Here is a 26,133-nt window from a genome sequence, read left to right on the forward strand (position 1 = left end):
ATTCTTGCTTTATCTAAATTTACATTTTAGATCAATACTGTTAGAAAGGGAAAATTGATAAATGAATGCCTTTAAGGATTATATTTTTGTATGCCAAATTGAGAGGATTCATACTTTATAAAATCAGAATTTGTGAATATAGTTATAAAAAACAAACTGGAGTAGAGTTCCACAAAATAGATACTAATTTGAAGAAAGAATTTAAGGTTCAATACAGCACCAAGGTTTGCTTTTATGTTGTTATCTGAAATGTCAAAATTACTGTGTTTTAACTAAAATTCATCAGTCTGAATTAGGACAACAAAAAACTTAATTATGATGGGGGAAATGTGTCAGCTAAAACCAAAACAAAGCAATTAACAAACACCTACATTTCTGGCATCTTCACTTAAGCTAATGAAGACAGTGGCGTCAGTTGATTTCACTGAGTGAAATGACTTCAAGTTGCAGCCACTGTGCTCAAGAAACTCAGTCCTTCCTCCAGTCTGATTTATTCTATAGCTCAAATGCTCATATATCTTAAACCACATCTTCCTATGAAAGTGAATCTGTTGACTGCGAAGGGACTGTGTCAGTTACTGTCACAAGCCATTAGTAATTGTTAAGGAGATGGCTTTGACAGTACAATCAATTTTTATATTAATGTCAGAATCTGATACTGATAATATAGTCAGAAGGGTACTTGGAAATGCATACAACTATTTGCCTACTGCCCTCAGTTGAATAAAAAATACATGTGCCTAAGAGATAAAACCAAAGTCAGCACTTAAGGTTTCAGTCTGTGGCAGCCACTTTGGAATGCTGTGAAATTCAGAAATTCTCTTTTCTCTTTCCCTGGGAAAAGTTTGCAGCCCTGTTGGCTGCCAGTACACACTGCATGAATATTTAAACATCTCATGTGATGTGATACAGGGCTTCTATGTAGCCAAGTTCTAGCCTTTTGCAATTTATCCCAATACTCTAGGAATAAAAGAAGAAAGCTGGATTCTCTCCATCTTGGGCCCTACGACCTTCAGAGCTACGACTGTGTACGCTAAGCCTGTGCTTGGAAGAGCTGAATAAACTCAGTCAGGGAGAGTACGTATGTATGAGAGGGGAACAGGAAGAGATGAGAAAGCAAATGATGCTTCTGCCATTTGGAGAACGCTAAAGAATTTTGCCCGCATGAATGACAAGGTAAGAACACCGCACCACTTCAGGTTTCCAGTGATGCATCTAATAGAGTAATTCCTCACCTGAGCAGTGCATATAAACAGGGAGTGAAACTTGAGCTGCTTGTGAGATGCTCTTTAACACAGCTGTCTGCCTGGTGCATGACTTCTTACCTTGGCATTTCTTCACATGTGTCAGAATGCTAAAGCCATCCTATCCTTACTAAGACAAAATAAATGGGAAATGACAACTGAATAGTATTAACACTGATAATAATCATTAGAGCGATGATTTAATGAGCAATGGCTCTTCAAGGCAATGTTCTATGCACTTTACTTTAATTATCTTATTAAGTCCTCAAAATAACCATATTAGTAAGATAGCATCGTTAAATTCATTTTATAGATGACAAAATTGACTCAGGATAAATCTTATTATGAAGAATGCACAACTTGACTCCCGGGAGTGGCACTTTTGAGAAAGGAGAGACTTCAGGGGGAAGCATGGGCAAAGGACTTCGGTGCCTCATACCTTCGTGTCTTCCTTTCTTTCTTGATTTCTTGCCTGAAGGAAATGGTCAATGGACATCAGCTAAGTATCAGGTAATGCAAAATAAATACAATTAAAGACAGGAGAGAGAGGCCCCCACAGTATACGGGGTGAGGCGACACCCATCCTCTATCAGGGAGAAGTGAGAAGTAGTGTTAAGACTGTTTTGTGTGGAGAATCTCCTACAGAATCGAATATGGCTTTGAAGAACATCTGCCTTCTCCCTCACCCCCAGAGGCCATCTCAGGTAGAGCTCAGCCCTCACTTGTCCGAGTTGTGTAGACTTATCCTGACCTGTGAGCTTGGGCTACAACCCTCAGAGGTTTCGCTCGAATTTGAGTTTGTTCCTGAGTTGCTCTGACTCACGCGTGGTTTACAAGGAGTCCCAAGATACAGCCTGGCCACCGTGCAAACTCTTGAGAAAGCTTCTGTACTAGGAATAGCCCGGGATTTGGCTCTCCCTCCACCAGATCCCCACTTAACACCCAGAACCAGAGTGGAAGAAAATTCAGTCTTAAGGGTTCTGGGAGAAGGGTGACATTTGTTCAGATATTTTCAACTTGGAGGTGGATCAAAGTATTGCTTCATAATGCACAGAACTTTCCGTAGCATAACCAACTGGCGTGGATGTCACAAAAGACAAACTTGAGTTTTCGCTCATATGTACTGGGAAACTCTGTGGCACTTTCTGCATGTAAGTATCTTTTAACCAGTCTAATTGCGTTAACCTCACAGAAAGCCTACTATTCCCAATTTGCAGAAGAGGAAATTATGGCAGAAGAATCTATTAAGCAAGTTGGATACAGGACAGGAATTGATTATTTATGCTCTCTTGGTTTTTAATTCACTTATGAAACCATCTAGGTTAACCAGATGTCAAAATGTAGCTAAAATAAAACACAAACAGAAGGGTTTATGATTTGAGCAAGAAGGTACCTACTCGGTCCTCAAGGTTTAGTGAATGCTCATGACCGTACAGGCCAACCCGTCTCACCATTATGGGGCAGTTCTTATTCATCCATCCCATGAATATCCATTGGCACAAAGATGCAGAAAGCCCACGCTGGCCATGTGCTACCTACTAACAGCCTGGTACACATTCTTCCACACTCTTCTCCTTGCTTATACGGCACCTACAATAACTGACACACACGTAAAGGGGTTTTGCTTCCCAGTTTGCTGTTACTAAAATGTAATCACAATGCCCACATTATTCACTAAGGTGAACTGACTCACTTGCGATAATAACCACCTCTCTCTTGGGTACATTAAAGCACTGTACCATTTTAAAACAATTCTAGAACAAAATTATTTGCTTTACAAATTATCAAACAAAAATAAAAACACAAATGTTTGTGTTAAGCACTTACTATACACCTGAAATTGTTAGTCAAAGATGAGACATCTAAGGTTTGATCCTGAAGGATGAATGTGAGTTCCCAGGAAAGGGGAAGGGGTGGGTACAAAGCATCCTAGACACGGGGATAGCATCCCTAACCGAGCCGTGCTCCCCAAGTACCTGGGTCGTCCTCTCCCAGAATCCTTACCAGAATATCTGCTTCACACGAATTTTAGTTGCTTCCTTCACTACACTGAGGACACAGATGCCAAGTATGGGTTCTGCACTGTAAGCCCTGTGTTTAGTTAGCACTTTGCCTGAAACTCAGTAAGCACTGGAAAGACTTATTAGACTTACTAAGGAAAAGAATGAACAAATGAAAAATGCAAAGGTACAGGAGAAATGAGAGTGTGGAGTATTTTCTTTGTAGCATTTGTCACTAGCTAAAATCATGTTCTCCATTCCTGTGTATATGCATTTATCCGTTCCCTCCTCTAGAATATTCCATTAGAATAAAACCTCTGTCCATTCTCTGTTCTACCTGAAATGCATAGAACACTTTTTACATAGTGGGTGTTCAAACAATGTTGAATTAACGATTGCATAAAAGGCATGCTTGAGGAAAAATGAATTTCTGAACTCTTTTTTATTCTGACATGAAGTGTTAGAAATTTCTTTACTATTACTTATTAAGCACCAGCTTAATACTACAGAAAGTTTCAAATCACCCATCAACAACCCATTCTACCCCATCTCTTACCCCAAATTCTTGATAAAGAGCTCTTTAAGTAAAGATATGCTTGCTTCTCTCCTCTGTATAAAACTTTATGAAATAAAGCCAAAGAACTATGTCCATCTGGCTGTAAAATGCTTCCACGGCTGTGGAGACAGTGTCTGCCCAAGGCTTCCCTCACTGTCCAAGTCCCGAAAGACTCTTGTTCATAGACGGTCTCTTCACAAAGCAAGTCCACCACTTGCTGGGTTTCTCATTCTCAGGATCAAAAACTTTCTCACAAGGTCTCCGTCCAGTCTCTTGCCTCAGCTGTTGTAAACAGGCCCTCATTACTTCATTTTCCTGTTGGTTTGCTGGTTTGGCGCAAATTACATTAAGTGGGAATCCAGGCTCTCTGGGAATGGGAAAATTAGCGATTCCCAGTATATACATTTCTTTCTCGCCTTGGCTTTTAGAATTACACTTTCGGAGTTTCTCTAGACATTCAGAAATTAGAGAGTCATATATATCCAGGTCCTACTAGCTTCATTCTTGATTTCATAGTTTCTGAAGATGACTTTGGCCTTGAAGTAATAGATGGCTTCATGCACAGTATCTGTACCTTCTGCTCCTCTAGGGGCTCCTCTAGAACTGACTGCTGATAGGCAGCGGTGCCATGCTTCCAGTGAGTTTAGTGTCAGGGTCCGTGAGGGAAGAGTGGTAAGCTGGCATCTTGGAGGCGCCCAGGTTTCAGCCCCCTGAACTCCTTTATTGTCAGAAAGCACACATCACTACCTGAAACTGTCTTGCATATGCATTTGTTTACATGCTGTTGTCTTTCTTCCTCCTTGTCCATCTCATACTGCCTGGATCAAAACCTAGCACAAGGTAGGCACCCGGGATAGAAAGACTACCAGCCCCCGAAGGGTGCCTGTGGGCCAGTCCTAGGAACTTGTGGAGATGTCACTTATCACCTGAGCTTAAAAGTAGGTAACCTTCTCAAGCTGTAGTCAGAAAGAGATCTGAAGATGCCATGCTGCTCTTTGAAGATGGAGAAAGGGACCCACCAACCAAGGAACTCAGACAGCCTCTGGAAGCGGGAAAAGGCAAGAAATGGATTCTCCTCTAGAGCCTTCTGAAGGGATGTGGCTGGGCTGACACCTCAATTTTAGCCCAGTGAGCCCGTGCTGGACTTCAGACCTATGGAACTCTAGGGTAACACATCTGGGCTGTTTTAAGTCACTAAGTTTGTGGTACTCTCTCATGGTGTCCAGAGAAAACTTATAATCAATTAATATTTGCTTAACATGTGAATGAATGGACTGAAATTTGTAAAAATGATCCATGGGCGATAACGGTAGTGATCAGAGCACCTGTTCTGGAACCAGTCTGGGTCTGAGTCCTGGCTCCGCCACTGTCTTACATGGATTATTCAGCTGGTCTCAGCTTTGGTCTCCTTAACGTATAAAATGCAAGTGATAATAAAAATATTACCATGCAGTGCGGAAAGGGTGAAATGACATGACATAGGTAAAGTCCTGAGCACAGAGTTTGGCACACAGTAGGTCCTCAGCAACTGCAGGGGGATAAGTCGGGGCCAGGCCAGAGACCACAAGACCAGGACCTAACCGTGCTGTGTGAGGCTGTGGGCAGTGCTGGCGAGCGGCGATCGTCAGGCTTATGGCAGCTTCATGGCTGAGCTTGTGGAAAACTTGGCAGCTTCTCTTGTTCTCATGCTTCTTTCACTTTTTCCTTAGGCTATTTTGCCATTTTCCTCCCTTTAGGTTCTCTGCCTCAAAATATCTGCTCATGACTTACTTGCAGGTGATTAGCATGAACTCTGTTACCCTCTGCCTCTTCTTTCCCACAGAATAAAAGGCCTTGATTCCACCCACTCGGCAGGACATAGCTCAGGGGCCAGATCCCTCCACAAGCTGGCCATTCCAGTGCTTGTCCCACATCACCCCCCAGTGCACACCTGCTCTGACCACCCAGAGCACGGTTGTAACTTTCCTGGGTCGCACCCTATAGTCTTACTTACGGATCTGCATGTCACAATCAGGTTAGGACTGGATTCTTTAAACTGATTTCAAATATTTGCAAATAATGTGACTGACAAGGGCTTAATCTCCAGAATATACAAACAGCTCATATAACTCAATAACAAAAAAACACAACCCAATCTAAAAATGGGCAGAGGACCTAAACAAACCTCTCCAATGAAGACATGCAGATGGCCGGTAGGCACATGAAAAAATGCTCAATATCGCTAATTGTCAGAGAAATGCAAATCAAAACTACACCGAGGCATCACCTCACATCGGTCAAAATGGCCATCACTAAAAAGACCATGAATGATAAATGCTAAAGCGGATGTGGAGAAAAGGAAATCTTTAATTTTAGTTAAGTCTCATAACTGGTAATTGATTTGATTATTAGAAAACTTCTAAATATTTTGGAACAAATGTGCATCTACTTTTATACTGTACATTTTATGAAACCTAAATGCAAATCAAATGCTTGGGATGAAAATGTAGTATTGGAACTGAGATGCATCGCAAGAGTCAAAAAGACGCTGAATTTTGAAAACTTAGCAAAAAGAGGAATGCAAAATATTTCATTCATAATTTTTACAATGCTACATGTTGAAACATTAAAACTTGTACATAATTGGCTAAATAAAATATATTTTAAAAATCAATTTAACATTTGCTTTGGCTTTTTAAAATATGACTACTAGAAAATTAATAATTATGCATGTGGTTTCATGTTTTATTTCTGCTGGACAATAAAGACTTAGACAAGAGCCTTAAGATTCAAGGGAAACGAAAAATGTATCAGTTAATATTCAAAAATATTGTTCCAATTTCAACATTTGTTACCTTATTATTTTTATTTATTGTATTGGTTGGAGTTGGGTACTGAATCTAAAACCATTTTTAGGGCACTTGTGCTCCATCAGACATACTTATCTGTATCTTCCATCTGTATCTAATTTTTCTGTCTATTAACATATTACTGTTTCAAGCAGCACATAACATAATAAAATGATATTATGGAGTTATCTTGAATTTTCAGAGTTAAACTATCCCATTAAACCTATTTTTTTCAGGTTCTGATTATCATAATAGCTGTTTTAAAAATATTTTGCTTCTTCAGAGTTAATCAATTATTTTGTATTTCTTGATGCCCTTCAGATACTTAGTGGATTCGATATTTGGTCAGTGTAAACCAGGAGGAAAAGCTTAACTTACAGGAGTTTATAACCTGGGTTAAAATGTCAGTCCACCACTGATTAGATCTGTGCCCTTAGACAGATTACTTAACTTCTCCCAATCTTAGTTACATTATTTGTAAAATGACAATAATAGTTTGTACGATTTAGCACAGTGGCCACACAGGGAGTGCAAAAGTTATACTACTGTCACAAGGCAGCATGAAGATTTTTGTTTGCTTTGTGCCTGGAATAAACCTGAAGGATTAAAATCATGTATTTGCATTAAAACTACATTTGCTGGAAGAAGTAATAAATTGCCTAATTTACAGCCATGGGAATAAAGTTCCTTACACATATTGCATTTGAAAAACCAAGAGTGACCATCCATTTTCTTTACAATATACTTAATGGGTCCCTAACAAAAAATTACATAATCAGGGACACAGAATTTATCATGTAGTTGATGTCCCTGAATGGGCAACACTAGGGAGTCACAAATGTGATGTAAATTAACAACAAGCTCAGTGTTCAGGACCAGCTGGTACGTGCAGTTAAGATCAGAATATGCTCAGGGACTCAGCTGCCCCCGGCACAATGGCCGATTGATGGCTTGGTTGGGAATAACAGCCCCTTCATCACTGACACATTTACCTTATCCCTGAAGTGCAGCCGTGGCTGGTATTACACGGAGGCCATTTCTCTCCAGTATGACCCCCCTGGTAAATATATTGTACACAAGGCACTTCGTCCATCAGCCAGAAGAACAAAAAATGCTTTTACTTAACATTTTCTCTGCCATCTGTAACATCGAGAACCACACATTTCCATCATCTAATAGCTGTCTTCCACTCACAGATAAAAAGGAAGGTAATATTTAGATAAAGATAGAAAAAGGAAGGTAATATTTAGATAAAGATAGGCTTCTGTTTTATTTCTGATTGTGGTACAAGGAAAAGAAAGCTATGTGACAGGTGAGGAGTTACATGCAAGCAAGAGATTATTTGAGTCCTGCAATTCTGAGAACGCCACCATCTCTAAAATTCAAAATTCATTAAACTAGAGAGTAAGAGACTGAAATTAATATGCAAAAGGCCACTCTGGAGACCTTTAAACATTACAAAATGCGCACTAGACGGTTAGATGACTTGAGGAATTAGTTTTAGTTTAACTTCAAGGCAAATGAAGAAAGTAGAACCTGCAAAAACTATTAAAATATGCAAATGAAACATTTAAATTTAATACCAGGGATAAAAAGTCAGTGGTAAAAATGGCAAAAGCACACCTCACATATCTCTGACTAACCCTCAAAACTGTTTGAATTTGCAGTTAAATCTTAGGAATCACAATATTTCTCAGATTTTCTTTAATTAAGGAAAGAAACTGTAATTAATGGATATGTGACTATCCATTTACATGATATCTGTATGATACACACGACACCTAATAATCTATATATCCTATAGAATCATTAAAAAATTAAGTATTAAGAACTGGATTCCAGATCTTGAGATACTCTCTTAAATTATACAATAACAGGAAAAGAATCAAATTATACTTTAAAAAGAAAATGTAGTATTGCAATAAGGAAAATAAATGCGCACCACAAAGTGCAACGCGCGCGCGCGCACACACACACACACACACACACACACACACAGAGTCTCATAGTTACTGTGAGTATATGTGAATAGACAGTATACACAGTTTTGCAACTAGCAACAAAGTGCTTTATCAATTTCATACTAATATTAAATATAACAATGTGAGATCTTAAGGGATGTCTCCAAATTCCAGAGTGTGGTTTTAGGGTATTGCTGACGTCACTCCTAACCCTCACCTGTGGCTAAGTCACAGGGGTTGGGGAGAAATTTTCCTGCTTGGGCACCCAGGGGTCTTAGGAGGTACCTTCTTTCCTGCCCATCTCATGGCTTGAGATTCCCCTGCCCCACCCCTTAATTTTCATTCAACTAAAAGCTTCCTAGATTCATCTCCATTGTGCCCCCTTCCGAATTCCAGCTCTCACCTCACTTGTTCGCAGAAGGGGTAAATGGAGAGGGTGAACCCTGTGGCTGGCATCTCTCCTTTCACACCCACCCGCTTCCACCCCTCAGCCCACGAAGCTAATAGCGGTAAGGCAGGACTCCAAATTCAAGCAGTCAGCTGGCAGGCTCTGACCACCACCACGCCAGATGCAGCAGAGAAGCCTCTACCTCAGTCTCGGATGGGGGCATGGCTTGAGGAGGTCTTCCAGCAGAGGTGGGAGCATGCACAAAGGAGAAACTGGGGGAACCGAAAATAACTCGGCGTGTCAGACTGCAGGTTGCGTGGGTGGGGTGAGGGTGAGCGCTGGGAGGTACCTGCAGAGAGGGCAGTGGCAGGAAACCAGGCTGGAGAGGTTGACAGGGACCATGTTTTCAAAGGCTCTGTGTGTCCAGGGACCTAGAGAATAGTCTGCTTAGTGAAATGAGTCAGAGAGAGAAAGACAAACGCTATATGATATCACTTACATGTGGAATCTAAAATAATAAAACAAATGAAAGTATATAGCAAAACAGAAACGAACTCACAGATATAGAAAACAAACTAGTGGTTACCAGTGGGGAGACGGAAGCCGGGAGGGGTGAAATAGGGCTATGGGATTAAGAGGTACAAATTACTATGTAAAAAATAATCACCAAGGGTATATAGCACAGCACAGGGAATTAGAGCCATTCTCTTATAATAATGGAGTCTAATCTATAATAATACTGAATCACTATGCTGTATACATGGAACTAAGTATTATAAATCAACTTCAATAAAAAATTAGCTTATGTCCGTTCACAAAAACAAAGAAATAAAAATGTCTTTAAAAAGGAAAAAAAAAGCAAGCAAAAAGGTTGTGTGTCAAGTGGAGGAGTTTGAATTTTTATTAAAAAGATAAAATTTTTTTTAAATAAATAAATAAATAAATAAATACATAAATACATAATACATAAATAAATAAATAAAAAAAAAGAATGACGGAAAGCCACTTAAGGGACACAAGGAGATGACAGCTGCAGATCTGAGTTTTAAAATATCCCTCTGGCTGAAGTGGTTCCAGGTGTTGGATCGTCATGTCCTGAACTGGAGTAACAGCTGTAATTACGAACCGATTAAGTAAATATTTAGGGAGTTGAATTGGTAAGACTTGGTCGTTCATTGGCTATGCACGCGCGCGCGCGCGTGTGTGTGTGTGTGTGTGTGAGTGATGCGCCTGAACCGAGTGGAGACCAGTGGGGGAGGAAAGTAAGGTGAACGAGGAGTAAAGCACAACCAGACCCAGGCCTCAGAGGAAGCTTCTAGCGAGTGATCTATACTCGCATCTAAAGGGACGATACTTCTCACATACACCAAGAATCAAGACACGCTACCATTTTCTCACGGGAACACTGCACTTCATGGTGGTCCTGTAGCACTATTACTAACATATGTTATGCGCATGAACATTAATGAGTTAAACGGGCTTTTGAAGGCTGAGCTAGGTACCAAAGCTCCATGTATGACGTGCCTGCTGTCAGGTAACAGTTTGAACAAATAAATTGGAATACTAGACTGGAACCCAAGGAGAAAGGCGGCACCAGGCGGCAACCCTGGCGGCACCTAAACCTGGGATTTCAAGCCTCCAAACTGTGACAGAATAAGTCTCTGTGGCTTAAGCCACCCACCCTGTGCTATTTCACCATGGCAGCCCTAGCAGATTAATAGGGCCCGCCATCTCCCAGCCACATGGGAGCGTTAAGCACCCTGAGATCAAGGGCTGAATGTTTGTCTCTGAATCCTCAGAACATCACATGTGCTCAGAAGTTATTTTTTTTATCAAATTAATTCATACATAACTGAATCAATGGTTGTTTTCAGTGTTTTGGAATTAAACCAACTAATAATTGTTTGATTTTTTAAAAAAATCTAAATTTCTTTTTTGAAATGTGGTACACGTGCTGTAAATGGATATAAAAATATACTGAATCAAGATTATTTTACTTTCAGCCCCTTTAGATATTTCTTATCAGACACTAAGATAATTGATGACATTGAAAATTACTGAAATACTTCAAGATCTGCGAATTTAAGGAAAAAGATAAGGTCGCTGCTAAAGAAAAATCCTGGGAATTCTGTGACCATGAAGTCAATACAAGGCAACAGTGGGACGGGTCTGATACAACACGCAAACAGAGAAACCAAAACAAATCAACAGAAACTAGTGCCATCTTCCGTTTATCAGCACTGGATCAGTTTTTAAGGTACTTGTATAAACATTAGATCTCTGACATTCCTTAATAATTACATTTGTAAAGCATTTTATGGTCATGGAACTACAAGACTGCAAAAGAAGGAAGTTTACAGAAAATCCAGATGCTTCTAAACTAAATCCCACGAATTCTTAAGAAGTTGAAAGAGGGGCTTCTAGAGCACGTACGAGGAGGTGGGGGGGTGGATTACATGATTATTATGTTACCAGGACTGGTTACTGAACTGGCAGGGTCCAGTGCAAAATGAAAATGAGAGGCCCCTTGTTGAGAAGTCATCAGGAACGTCAAGATGGTGAGGGAGGAGCATCAACACCACGCGTGGGGGCGGAAGGGTGTAGCTCAGTGGTACAGCACATGCCCAGCACGCACGAGGTCCTGGGTTCAATCCCCAGTACCTCCACTAAAATAAATAAATAAAAACCTAATTAACCCCTCCCACCAAAAAGAATAAAAAATAAGTGAAAAAAAAAATAACGACACGTGGGGCCCTCCTGAGCACAGGCCCTGGGTGACATCGCAGCTTATACACCCAGTGAAGCTGGACCTGCATGTTGGGAGTCCCATTTTGGAGAGTCACCAGGAAAATCACATGAAGAATAAGTGGGTTACAATGGGCAGGAGGAGGGGCTGTTAAAAAAAATGTTACTGGTAATCCAGGCAAGCGACGATGGGAGCCTAAACCCTGTTTGCAGGTGGGAGTGAATTTCATCATGCTGCAGTAATAGCTTCGCTGACCGTTCCCCTTTACCATTTAATTTTCCATATTTTAATTCTACTTATAAATAACCCCAAAGCTATAATCTGAACACCATAGGCCTTCATGAAATAAAAATATCCAGTAAGAAAACTTTACGGAATAAGGAGAATCAATTACAGAATGAGTTAAAAAGACCCTGAGATTCTCTGTTCAAAATGGCCCCAGCTGAATCAGTGGGTGTCATCGTAAGTTAGTTAAACTTAATAGCAATGAATATACGAGCACACCGGGGCCATTAAGAACACTTAAATAAAAGCACTACGCCTGATTTATGCGCAGCGGCTAATCTTCAGCGTTCTTTATCTGCCAAGTGCACAATGATTTCTGGCTCGCCCTGAGATGCCAGCCGTGCTAGAATACCACATCCTGCCACTGTCATGTGAGCCAAAGCTCCACTCCGGGGAAACTACAGAGACGTTTGCCACCCAGAACAAAGGGCCCCAGGGGAGGGACCTGGAATTCTGCACTGTCAGCACTGCAGGGTGTGCACCTTAATTTCTGGGCTGCAAGGGGGAGGCAGAGCAAGGGAGGGGCTCGGAAAGTGCACCTGGGAAGCATTCTGGATTCAGACTCTGGCTCCAGCATACACCCGCTGTGGGACTCGGGGCAAGTTGTTCAATTTCTCTGAGCCTCAGTTTTCTCGTCTTTCATTTGGGAATTAGGCTAGTACCGATGGTTTCCAAGTGTGAGGCTGGATCGAGATGATCCATGCAAAGCACTTAGCACGGGGCTGGCACGCACAGGAAAAGCAGATCGCCTGTTGTTCGGCTCTTCACGCAAATACAGTGGCCCCCTTTTTTAGGGAAAGTAAGAGTCAAAAGGACCTGAAGTTTTGGGGCTTTTTTGAGTGGATAAGGAGTATTCTGAAGTTGACTGCAGGAAGGTCCAAGGCGGAGCTGGACAGGATGCTGAAGACATGGCCATGAGTAGCCACAGACTCAGCCAGGGAAGGGGACCCAACCAACCAGCCTCCCTGTGAATCCAACTCGGCTGCCTCCATATCCGCAGGCAATCACAAGCACGTAGGATGATTCAAGGGTGTACAAAAGGACCTCCCCACCCTCTAGATGGACATGGGTCCCGTACAGGCATCATCCCCGGCTATGGGGTTGATGACAGGTTTTCCCAGTTGAGGTAGAGCGGCCAAGAGGCCCCATGGGACGGGACTTACATAAATGCCAGGGTGTATCCCCATTACCTCCCTTGGCTCTAATAAGATTGCCATAAAAATGCAAATGTTTAACTTATTTAAGGAACTAGACCCATTTATTCAGAAGAATGGATCCAGTGCTTTGTACAGGCCCGACCTCTGAGTATCATTTTCTCCATCATTGTACTTTGAGATTACAGATTTATTAGGGGGCAAAGGCAAAGCACCTATTTAAACCTCCTTCTTACAAATAATGAGCATTAAAGATAGGTTGTAGTTGTCTGAACTGATCAACATGCTTTTCTAGTCTGTATTATATTCATGCTACTGCTAGCATTGTGTTGGCTATAAAGAAATGGTTTCTCACCTCAGTGAATTTATAATCTACTGGAGGCAGAAATATAGAAATAATAATAATAATAATAATAATAATAATAATAATAATAATAATAATAATAATAATAATAATAAAAACTGGGCTAATCTTTACCTTTTTTAAGTTGAACTAAACAACCAGAAGAGTTTATGTCTTAGGCTGGAGATTGAACCCAGGATCTTGTGCATGCTAAGCATGTATTCTACCACTGAGCTACACCCTCCCCCTGCCAAGCAATTCTAAACAGTGTCACTGGTAACATGCTCCTGGCCCCCGGGAGCTTTTGTTGGTTGGGTAGATTGCATTCTTCAAAGATGGCTGCAATAGTCCCCTAACCCCTTGCTCCCCTGTGGCTCCCCCACTAAGAGGTGAAGTCAAATTCTCCTCCCTTTGAATCTGGTCAGTCTTGTGATTTGCTTGTAACCAACAAAACGCAGCAGATGTGACACCACAAACTCATAAAAGCCAATGAACTTCTGCTTTGTTCACTGGGATATGCGTGCTTAGAGTCTCGTAGGAAAGCTGACCACCTGAGGCTGCCATGCTGTGAGGAAGCCAAGACACACAGAGAAGCCACGTATGGGCAGCCCTAGTCTTCAAGTCCTCCCAGCCCTGACGCAGCATCGGAACGAGCAATCCCTCAGATGACTCCATGTGCCAGAGATCAAGGTGCCCTTGGAGTCAGCCTTTGAGTCTTCTCAACTGAGGCCAGAAACATCACGCAGCAGAGACAAGACAGCCATGCTGTGCCTTTCTCAAATATGTGACTTACAGAATCTGTGAGCACAGTGAGCCGTTTTATGCCACCCAGTTTGGGATGGGCTGTGGAGGGGCAACAGTAAGGGGACCGCTGGGCTAAGCTGACGTAATTGCTGCTGTTACTTAACATACATGATCTTCAAATCAACCCATTTTTCAGATTTTGTTACATAATCTCTAATAAATGTTGTACTGTACACAGAAGTTAATTTCAAGAACTCCCAGCTATACTTTTGACTTCTGGCACGTGGACTCAGCTACACATACTCATCTGGAGAGTAAGTTTGTAAGAGGTTGGGAACCAGTCAGACACACTCTGGCCACGGAGTGCCTCCAGCCCCTATCGTGTTACATTCAGACAGTTGATTTGAGAGGGAAAAAAACAGGATACCGTAGGAATCGTAAAGATGATGAAAGACAACTTGAATTCTTTTGATTCTGCCAACATATGTGACTACTTGGAGTTTTTATGTTTAACTTAATGAAATGATGTAATGCTGTAAAGGCAAAGTATAGTATTTTTGTAAGGGTAAGTGTTAATTTTAGTTCATACATGAAATATTTTCCTGAAATCTTAAGCCTTCAAAAACACTCTTATTTGTTTATTGTGAAACTGCAAAATGAATTGATAAAATAATTACTACTTTTATCATATAACTACTTTTTTCCACATTTTTAATGAGTTACAGTCATTTTACAATGTTGTGTCAAATCATATAACTATTTTTGAAAGTACTTTTTCCGTAAGAAGAAGGGATGCTAAAAAACGATTTGCTTTGGTGTCAAATATCTAGGTGGGCCACTGTAAGTGGGTAGATTAACTTCAATGAAAAGATGAGATTAAATTTCAAAGAGGAGGTCAACCTTGTCTGTGTTATAAAGGTAGAGAGCATTTTTTTCCACTACAGCACATTTGAACCCCCCTCCTCACAGTATGCCTCCCACAGGAGAAGCAATACGCTGTCCCACCACTAAAGCCAACAAGAGTTGGTGCTGCCTTCTTCAAAGTCCCGGCGAGCAGGCTGCTGGCACACGACCTACACTCGGTCACTCAGACATGCCTGCAAGCGATGCAGAGAAGTAGATCCAGTGGGACAGCCATTCCACCAGCTGCTGCCATGGCAACGGTGCTGGTGGGGGCAGCACAAGACGGTGGCCGTGTGGTACCCAGGGTCCTGCGGTCACAGCATTGCATCCTCTCCACACCCTCCCTGTGGTCGGACTCTGGCTGGGGTTCTGGGCTTCCGTCGGCTCCTGCTCACCCCTGGGCCTGGTTCTTCAGCTTGACCCTTCACCTCATTTGGTCTAAATCACTATATTTGGCCAGCGTCACCTCCCGTGATTGGTAGTAGACGACTCTGACCGACACGTGAAAAGGCGAACGGAATTTTGATTAGATGAGTATGGAGGTAGGAGGTACTGCAGATACTGGAGGCTGAGAGGACACCAAAAGTAAAAGTATAGAAATAGAAAAAGGAACACTGTGGTAACTGGTAATGACCCAGAGTGAACTGCGTTCACATGACCTGGGAACTGAGCTCGTAAGGCGCTGTGAGCCAAGGGCGGTGTCTCAGCTCAAGCTGCCGTAACCGAAGCCCACAGACGGGGCACCTTGACCAACAGACACTGATCTTCTCACAGCCGGGCAGGCTGGCGGTCTGAGGCCAGGGGCCAGCATGGAGGGGTTCTGGTGGGAGAGCTCCCTTCCTGGTTTGCAGGTCGCTGCCTTCTTGCTGGGCGAGAGCAAGCTCTCTGGCGTCTTTTCTTCTAAGCGCTCTAATGCCCTCGTGAGGACCTCTTCTAGACTGAACTACCTCCCAAACGCCCCACTTCTGAGCACCGTCAATTGGAGGTCAGGGCTTCAGTATACGAATTTTGCAGGGGACACAATTCAGTCCACAGCAGAAAGGAAGACGTTTTAGCCAGAACAAAGAGGGTCTCAGGTGCCACAGATAGGAGTGTGACCCCTGCAGGTCCATGAGGGGAGGCCGCAAAGAGCCTCCGTGCAAAGACAGACTTGCTGAAGCTCAGGCTTTAGGGGGGTTACTCGGGTGCACAGGGTAAAACAGATGCGGTGAGTCAAGCATTTTCTTAGGATGCTTCTTTGGGAGGCTCCTACAGTAGTGAAGGTGAATGATTTAAAGGAGCCATGTTCTAGCAGAAGTGGGGGGGGGGTGGAGAAGCAGAGTCTGGATTTGAGAGATACTTCAAATGTGGAACCAACAAAATTATCAGACATCTGGATGTGGGGGCGTGGAAGTGGGAGGAGCTGAGGATGACTCAGACCTTTCACTTGGGTAGCTGGGAGGGTGGGAATGCCGACAAGCAAATCAGAAGACACAGAAGCCAGGGCTACGATGGAGCGAGGTCATGGTTTTCATTTCTGAGATGCTGAGTTTAAGGAGCTGGTGAAACACAACATATTTATGTTCAAGTTAGGAGTAAACTCTGGAGTTCAGGAGAGAGGCTGAGGCCAGTGAAGGAGTTTGGGGGGTTGAAAAGACGTGGGAGTGGCAGTGAATGAGATCACCCTTGGGAGGGATAACGGAAGGAAAGGAGGTCAGGAACAGAAACCTGGTAAATGCTCATAGATGATTTTTCTGACATTGCAGGAAAGCACTTCATGAGGGAAGAGGTAAATTTGGAAAATACAATGTTCTCAAAGTCTGAAGAAAGAGAAGCTCAGACAGGAGGCGGTGATCAGGAGCTCCATGTCACTGAGACGGCCAGCAAGCCGAGGATCTGAAGAGGCTTTTGATAAGCTCTCTGGTGGATGAATTCTGAGTAGTTTAGGTAGAGTGTGGGCAGGATGGGGAGGGGCAAAACCCACATTCTGAATAGTTTCAAAGGTGAAGCAGTATGAACTTATCTTCCCAGAAGTTTCTTTCAGAAATGGGATGGTAGCTCAAATTAATGGATAGTTTCTGTGCGAACGTTGGTTTTATTTTTTGATAATGGAAATTTCAGCATGTCTCAGGAAATCATATTTCCCTACATTGTGTAAAAGCTAAAAGCACACATCCCTATATAGAGAAAGATGCCTGATTAAGATGTTTGACAAAGGAAAGAAAGCACTAAATCTACTGCGTGCAAGGTGCTTAGCCCAGTAAGCTGTCAATAATAAGTTATTTTTATACTCGAAATTTCTATATTATTATAGAGTGATTTCTATTTGTTATTTGAAGTCCTATGTTCTCCTTCCAAGAGTTTCTTTAAATGGCACAGACAAACAAAAGGCTCAAAGCAGACTGTGTTCACAGAAGGTCATCTCTTTTCTACTGCAGTGGAAGAGGTGGCAAGAAATCTCTTTGACTTGAACTATATCTTCAAGTTGGGAGTTTGATGATTGAAATTACAGTGCTTTTTTCAGAAGTTTACAGAAATTTTTTTCCTGTACATTAAGGCACTTCAAGGGCAAATATATTTGACACAGGGAGGCTCACAGAAGATAACATGCCGCACTGTTAACCCCTTGCTGTGCGTTACCTGACAGATGAGAGCCGCGGGGCAGCCACAGAGGCAAGTGCTCTGCCCTCCCTTCAGGAAAGAGCAAGCTGTTCTCCTCTTAGGAGAGCAGTGAGCTGAGAGTCTCCACTTGCCGTGCATCTAGATTCCACAGTGTTTGAGCAGAGGCCACAAGCTTGCTGGCCAGCCCCTGACCAGTGACTGAGCATGGCAGGGGTACTAAGGCTTGGCCATTTATGCCCAACATGGGGCTCTTCTACCCCTGCTCAAGACTGGCTGAGACTCCCCCATCCAATCTTGCTTCTTTCCTCTAACTTTTGCAAATATTGCCCCCCTCCAATCCTCCAATAAATCTTGTCCACTTTTTGGAGAAGCGTAATTGGTACCAGGGCTAGTCTAAGAAAGCAGGTGGTCAGATGGGTTTGGCAACATATCTTGCCTGGAAATAAGGATCCCAACCTATGCACAGACAGTCCGCCAGGCAGCAATGCAATTGCTCAAAGCCACCAGTGGTGACTGGTGCCCGGGATGTGACGAACCTACTGAGAAGCGGACAGACTCCTCCCCCAAACTGCTGCAAGAATTAGCCGGCACACGCCTCCCAGAGCCAGGGCAGACCTCTGCGGCTGGATTCAGAAGGGGGTTTTATCAACGACGGTGAAACAGAAACAGGATAAGGGAGCATTTGTTGACATGAGGACACTCTCCCTGGGGATGTGGGATTTAACACTTTCACCAGGCCCCAGGGAACCATAGAAATACCTTGCTGGGCTGGCTACTACAAGCCTAGAGAAAACGACTGCCTTCTCTTAATGAAGCTGATGTGCCTGCATTGCCTTGGCAGATGGGGGAAGGAATGAAAAGCCTCAGAGAAGTGGGCATTCCTGGGATGGACGCAGGAGAGGAGTCTCCAAGGCCCCCCAGAGGATTAGGCACCCTGGGAGGACCTAGTGGACGCACCGCTGGTGAGAGGGGCACGGCATGACGCGCAAGTTTGGCAGTGCTGCCCCGGTGCAGGCGAGGGTGATGGGAGGAGAGGCTCCCACAGAGCTGGGCTCCTTGATGTCCATGTGGATTATGAGGGACCCGAAGAAACAGAAGCCAGGTATCAGTGCTGAACCATCAGAAGCAGGGATGGGGTGGGAGGGAGTATCGTAATTGTTACGGTGATGCTGAAGGCCTGAGGGACAGCCAAGGGGACTTGCCCAGCCAGCAGTTCTGAAGATGATTTATAAATGGCAGCATTTTCTAGGGGCAAAACATATGGGGAGCCAATGAGGCTCACAATTAATATACAATCACAAGAAAGCAAGGCTGCAGAGCTGAGAGTAGATGCCCCAATATAATATTTTAATTCTTTCTGCAGTTCTCTAACCTGGATGAAACTCACTGACTGAAGAGGCAGCTGGTCCCCAAGGGAAGGACCCTGCAGCACAACAGAAAGTATGTGTTGTAATGATTTCCCGGGTCCTTCTCCAAAAGGACCCGTGATCATTTAGTCAGCGGCGATACACTGGGGAAAAGAGAGCACCTAGATATTTTGAGGACTATTGGACATAGTCCCAGTGGGCACTGGTTCCCAGACACCTGAATTAACATCACCATGGCCTCATGTCAGAGCAGGGTCACACGGGGACTAGATAACAAGTGAGTCCAAGCCAAAGTCTGGCTCACAGTGGACTTCCTCGGTATGAGAGCACACCCAGTGGTCGTGTTCCCCTGGGAGGGTGGAGCCCTGGGGGAACTCAACCGGAAGCTTATGAAACTGTATTCTCCCACTCCTGCAGGATAGTACATCAAACATAATACTGTGTTAGGGAAGGGGGGATGTTGAAGATTTGATGCCACCACTTAAGATCTCAAGAATGCGGGTGTGGTAGTTCTTCTCCTATCTCCATTCAGTTCACCAGTCTAGACAGATCCTGGAGAATGACCATAGACTACTGAATCATCAACCGAGGAGTAGCGGCCATTGATTTGTCAAATGCGTTCTTTTCTCTCTCATTCAAGAAAGAGGATGAGAAACAGCTCACATTCACGTGGAACAGGCAGCTCCTCACACCCCAGTTTATGTCAGGGCGACGTTCACTCTCCTGCTCTTTGCCATATCACAGTCTGCAGTGAGGTGGACATTCTGGACATCTCACAGGCTGCCATATGGATCCTTTACATCAAAAATGTCATTCTGATCAGGCAAGATAAACAAGAGGTGGTTAGCTCACTGGGGTCTTGGGGAAGACACACGCATTCCAGACCTTGGGAGGTAAACTGTATAAGATTCAGGGACCTGGGACATCAGTAAAGCTCTCAGGGACCCACTGATCAGGGCCGTGCTAGACATGCCCTCCAAAGTCAAGTACAAACGACTGCACCTTGTGTTCCCACCGCAAAGAAGGGAAGCACGGCACCTTTAGATCGCTTTGCGTTCTTAAGGAAACACATCCTACGCTTATGAATACCGTTCTGGCCCAGGTACCAGGTGACACGAAAAGCTGGGGCGGCAGCAGGAAGGGCTCTGCCATAAGTACAATCTGTCACCTGGGCCACACGATCCAGCAGACCCTACGGTGCTCGAGCGCCAGCGGTGGGAAGCACACAGCCTGGGGCTTATGGCAGTAAGTGCGAGAATCACGGTGCTGGCTCCTGCAAGGCCACGACATTGGCAGCAGGGAATGGGGTGTCTTTTAAAAAGGAGACGTGTGAGTGTGTCAGTGGGCCCAGCAGAGATGGACTGTTTGACCCCGGGGTATCAAATGACCGCACGTTCAGAGCTGCCCGTTATAATTCGGGTTCTGCTGGACCCCATCAAAGCGAAACTGCTTACCACAGAGATCCAGTCAGCAGTTAGCACGGCCGAGGCTGGTGAGGTTATTATGTAGCCAGTTATTGTACATTGTAAAGAAGTTAAAGATAACTTCGAAGTTGTCATTTTAGAAGCAATTAAAGTTCTTTAACATTGCAAACAACGTGCAGAACATAAGATATTCAAACTTAAGGGTCATAAGAATAAAATATGCATCCACTTAAAATCAAAGTACAATTAAAAACTTGACAATCATGACCATTCATATTTCTTTTAGTGTTTGAGCTACTTGGCTGCCTGAAAAACAGGACGTGAAACAGGAACTTATGGAATGCACATTTTTCCCCCACATCCTTTCTAATTCATATCATACAACATTTCAATTAAAATCACCTAACTAGTTTTCTTCAGCTACTATGGGTAAGGCACTAGGCTCTGAAGATAACTCAGAACGGAGCTGCCTTCTCTTCACAGGGGCACATCTCAGGAGGCAGTGTGATGTAAGAGACCAAATGCTGGCTTTGGAGTCACACTGACCTGGAGTCACATTCCCGACTCTAATACTAGCTGAGTGACTCTGGGCAACTTCATTAGCCTCTTGTGGCCTCAGTGTTGTTACCTGGGAAAGGAAGACAGCCAGACCTTCATCGCAGCCTTTGTGAAGATTACGGCGTACAGAGGGCTTAGTATGATGCTAGACTGTTTCCTTTCGATAAATGGAAGCTGGGGAATAGAGATTGGAAACAAGGAAGCAGTAAAAAATGCTAAAATTGGGCCCAGGGATTTGGCTCCATGTAGCCATAGCATCTAAGCTGGTGATGGTGTGTGAAACCCGAGCTGCACACCAGACTGCTGGCTCTGGGTCTGGTCTGACTTTCCTACTCCTGTGCTCAAAGAGAAGATGCTCAGAGACCCCCAGTTGTTCAAATCTGTACGTCTCGTATCATTGGACTCTGGTCTCATCAGCACCACAGCTTTCAATTTTAAGGAAACCAACTGAATTCAAATCCTTATCATTTCACATCTGAGACTGACAATCTCTTTCAAATATTCTTTACTTTTAAGTTTTGTCTTTTCCTTTTAAAATCCCTCTTTACTCTCCATCAGACCATTTTAAACTTCAGAAGGACTGTATCAGAATGCACCAGCTTGACGCATTCTAGGTATTCAATATATATTTATGGGATTGAAATAAATAAATAAAACCCTTCTAAAGAACTGCTTCTATCACGTCATTTTTCAACTCTGTCTTGCTTATTAACTCAAGCATGAAGCCTCAGATTGGTTTACAAGGTCTTTCCGATTGATTTATTCTTGCTAATCCTTAAATCCCACAGTTCCTCCCCCTGCCCACCACCAGCCACCCCTTCTGCTCCCCATCTGCGGTGTGCCTGTCACTGGCCCCTAACTGCATCTACTGCTTCTTGCTCCGTGTCTTTGCCCCCTCTGTCCCCTGACCTGGAATTGCTTCTTCTTTCCCTGTTCAAATCATATCCATCTCCAACCCTATCCCAAGAACCACTTATTTCTGAAGTACTGCTCCCTGATGCTTACCAATAGTGGCCTCTTCCCTCCTGGGCACAGAGTGGCTCCCATGGTTGTTACCAGATACGCTAATGATTATATTTCACTTAGAACTTTATTATGTACCATCCCCAGGACAAACTTATCCAGTAGGCACTGCAATACTTCTAGGGCTGATGGTACTTCTAGGGACCCATGAAATCGTCTTAATCTCTTAAAATCAGAAGGAAAAAGTGAGCATTTAGGTTGAAGAAAATGTTTAACATATATTATTTATAAATGCGTTCTTACAACAATGAGGTTCTAATATATACATATTTATATATTTATATTTATATTTGCATTTATATTTATATTTAAAGGCGGAGGGGGGCCATGAAGGCACACATGAGTACCTCGGCCCCACGAAAGTCACAGCGCAGCCCTGACCACCTCCCACTGCCCTGTGACAGTCAGTCCTGTTTTCCCAATTAGAATGTGTAGGTGCTGCCAGCCATCCCCAGGCTGGAGACCGCTCACACCTAACCTCCTGACGTCTTAATGGAGTTCTACGACATATTCTTCAATATTTCAAGGAGCCTAGTGGGATATTGTATCTATCCATCGTAGGCAAAAGTGCAGTAACTAAAAAGTCAGTACTCTTTGCTTTGGGCTGGAACTACAGTGAGTCAGTTGGCGACAATGGTGAGCACACGCTGCTGAGTGGATCCGATACGCTGCGGGAGACACGGGAATTGTTGTGATGTGACTAGAGAACCAGATACCACTATAAAGCCACGGGCCAATCACAGCATCCCCAAATGTAAGTGTCACGTATGGACGCCAGGTAAAATTCAAGTCAAGATGCAGGGTATCCATGTGTCTTTAATCATTTACTGCTTATTATTTGATAATTGTACGTGTGCCATTTTAATAATTGCATTATGCAGTTTCAAAACAGCGTATTATATTTTTATTATTATGGACCATTGTTTAATATCTGGGCCCAAGTTGGGATGCAAAAGTGTTAATCTGTTCAACAGAAGATAAAGACTTGGAGTGCATGGAGGACTGGGGGGAATGGGAAGAGGTGAGCTATAAAAGGGGTCTGTGGTAGTGAAAACAGTGGAACCCAATGGGTACTCTGCAGATCTTCTGTACCTTCCCCCACCCGCTACCAATAACACTTCGCTGAAGGCTGGCAGCAGAAACTCAGTCGACTACTCGCAGGGTCACAGCACCAGTAGACAAGCAGACAAGAGCAGCCACATTACGCGTGCGTGCCCAATAAATGCTTTTTGGTACATTATCTAGTAGACACAAATTTGCTCAATTGAAATCCAGAGCACAGGGACTGTATCCATTTCTGCACTGAATTACTCCTGAGCAGGGAAGATTTAGAGGAATGGCCTTCCGATGGAAGCCAGGTCTCACCAGCCAGTGAAGACAAACTCTTGAAGGTAGCCCAGAGCCTTCCTTCTTACCCACCCCAATCCTTCTTCTCCAAACCCAGTCCCTGACCAGTCAGTCTCATGGAGTCAGCTGTGAGTAACCTGGCATGCTTCCCCAATTCCTGTGCCCCAGAATGACAGCCTGCTCATGTCCCTCTGCAGAATTAGGTAAAACGTCACAAACGGAGGGGCAGACAGACACCAGTGGGCTGTGTTCATTTGACTCTTGTCTTGGCAGCCTGTGGGCAGTCACTCCTGCACGTGGGACCTTGTGAGCTTTTCATAAAAGATAGGGCCATGTGGGCAGTGAGAGCAGGATGACACGAATGACCTGCCACCAACGAGGTGGAAGAAGACAGGAAAATGCTACTCCAGGGCTTTCCGCTAGTGTTTTGGGAGCACCTGCAGTGAACTGTTTAATGTCCACAGATTCCTCCTTTCCCGGTCCTTTCACCTCTTCACAGTCTGACTTTGCTGGGCCTCCCATCTCTAGGTAGAGACTCTTCCTCACCCCCATCCATCTGGGCTGGCCTTATGGTTTGCCTGGACCGAGAAAGTGCAGCCATGGGGGTGCTGAACAAGTTTTGGAGCCTGTGCCCCAAGATGCCTTGCAGCTTGGGCCTCTGCCCTCTTGGAAGGCTGCTCTAAGACTGTGGCAGGGAAAACAACCCATGATAAAGACGTCTTGAGAACATGAGAGCCCGGCTCTCCGGGCTGTCCCAGTTCCTCCACCCCCAGCTGACTGGTCAGCTGAACACGACTCATGAGAGATGCAACAAAGATTGACCACCAAGAAAACCACAGGTCAGCCTGCAGCATCCTGAGGCTCATAAATTCTTGTTGTTTTGAGGTTTAGGGTGGGTTGTTATGAGGCAGCAGATAATGGGAAAAGGTCAGTAAATGTAGCTGACTCTTCCTTTATTTTTTTAAGATTTTCAGAAAATCTAAGGTCAGAATTAGAAGACCTAAAGAGGCCATTCTATGACTTTTGGCTTCAACGGTTTACGAGGTCAACTGGAAAGTCACCAAACTGTATGCCTCATTCTCAACCTTGGAGTTTCACCTGACTTTAATTAAAAAACAAAAACAAAAACAAAAACAAAACTTTACCCATTTTTATATGAAAAGAAATACCACGAAGCTAAATTTAAATATTATTCTAATGCAACTTAACACTGAATTATAAATTTAATGAGGGTTAAATAACCTTTAGAATTATTTCCTGGGAAACCGACAGCATTTGCAAAAACAGGCGTAGAATTTTTTTTTTTTTCCCTGAAAGTTCTCAGCAAAGCAAAAGAGAACAACTCGGTGATCAAATTACCCCCAAAGTCTTCATTAAAGTCAAATGCTAAGGGAGAGTTCAAGTTCATAAAAATATTCTTCCGTTCTGATTCACATGCTTCATAACAGGGCTCATTAACTTTTATTTACGTGTTTATATACATGTGTAACCCCTATGCCACATTAAACAAATATATCTCGACCTAAATATAGCAGGCAATCAGCCTAGTTCCACAGAGAATATTGAATAATATGGCTGTTTTCCCCTATTTACCTACATGTCAGAATCTGGCAAGCATTTTATGAGGCTGTGTTAGTTTAAAACATCCCAACATTTCTATTACAAAGTTTTCCAAGATGTCTCTAGTGAAGCTAGGAAAAAATATGTATGTATACGGGTTCAAATACAACGGCAAATCCTGACTGTAAGGCCTCCACGTGCAGCCGGAGTTATATTCGGAGTTGCCATGGCAGCCACCCACTCCTCACGCACAGGGGTGGCAGGGAAGGGGGAAGAGCAGCTAGCGGAGAACAGGATCTATTGTTACAAAGACAGTGGGACCCGTCAATGTAATTACAAGCAGGAATCCTGACTTTTAGTCTGAACCGCTGTTTAATGATAGAAGGTTCCTGAGTGCTGGAGTGTTATTAAATTTTTTTTTTCTCTAAACATATCTATCATCTGAACCTTTGGTTTTGACTTTTATGAGCACTGGGGAGTATGCAGGAGCAGGAGGGAATTCAGCTAACCAGACACCCGTGAAGGCTAATATTATTTAATGACTCCCTCTCTGGAACATTCAGAATCACTGTAGCCAGGAAAATAGGTGGTTCTATGAGTCTGGGCAAGTGACTTCACCTGCTGAGTGTCCTCATCTGTAAAATGGGCATAATAATAGTACATCCTTCAAGGAGCTGTTGTAAGGATTCAATAAGTTAGTGTAAATAATCAATGATAACAATAATAATAATAATTTTAATAACAGATAAATAAGAATTAGTAATATATTAAATAAATTAGTAAAAGTGAAGCCCTAGTGCCTGACGTATAGTAAATGGTCAAAAATATTTGCTAATAACAATAATTAATATTATTAAAACAGCTCCAAGTTTTTATTACAGACTAGAAGAATATGGCTTATAATCCAGAAGTTGCTTAAATAAATGCCTTTGAGTAAGCTCCTAAAACAAATCAGATAAGAAGTTGCTAAAACAAATGCCAGCAGACCAGGGCAAGACAAGATGCTAAGACATTTTTACAGTACATAAACGGATAGCACCTTCTCCCATAGCAATGCCTTCGGAAACACCATTTGGGCAGAAAACATAAAGACCAAGTATT

At 43.2% G+C, this 26,133-nt stretch overlaps 1 protein-coding gene, 1 long non-coding RNA gene and 1 pseudogene across 10 annotated transcripts in view; 1 reads left to right on the plus strand and 2 right to left on the minus strand.

Annotated features, from left to right (window-relative positions):
- The window catches only part of PLPPR5 (phospholipid phosphatase related 5), a 102,681-nt gene that overhangs the window by 29,199 nt on the left and 47,349 nt on the right, over positions 1–26,133 (minus strand). The gene's annotated exons all lie outside the window — the stretch shown is intronic.
- Positions 921–17,035, plus strand: LOC116665905. Its single transcript, XR_004322691.1, has 3 exons — positions 921–1,223; positions 2,082–2,083; positions 17,025–17,035. It is a non-coding gene; the product is annotated as an uncharacterized LOC116665905 (long non-coding RNA).
- Positions 3,705–4,736, minus strand: LOC102514026 (annotated as a pseudogene).

Source organism: Camelus ferus, chromosome 9, assembly GCF_009834535.1.
Source record: "Camelus ferus isolate YT-003-E chromosome 9, BCGSAC_Cfer_1.0, whole genome shotgun sequence".
NCBI classification, from domain to species: Eukaryota; Metazoa; Chordata; class Mammalia; order Artiodactyla; family Camelidae; genus Camelus; species Camelus ferus.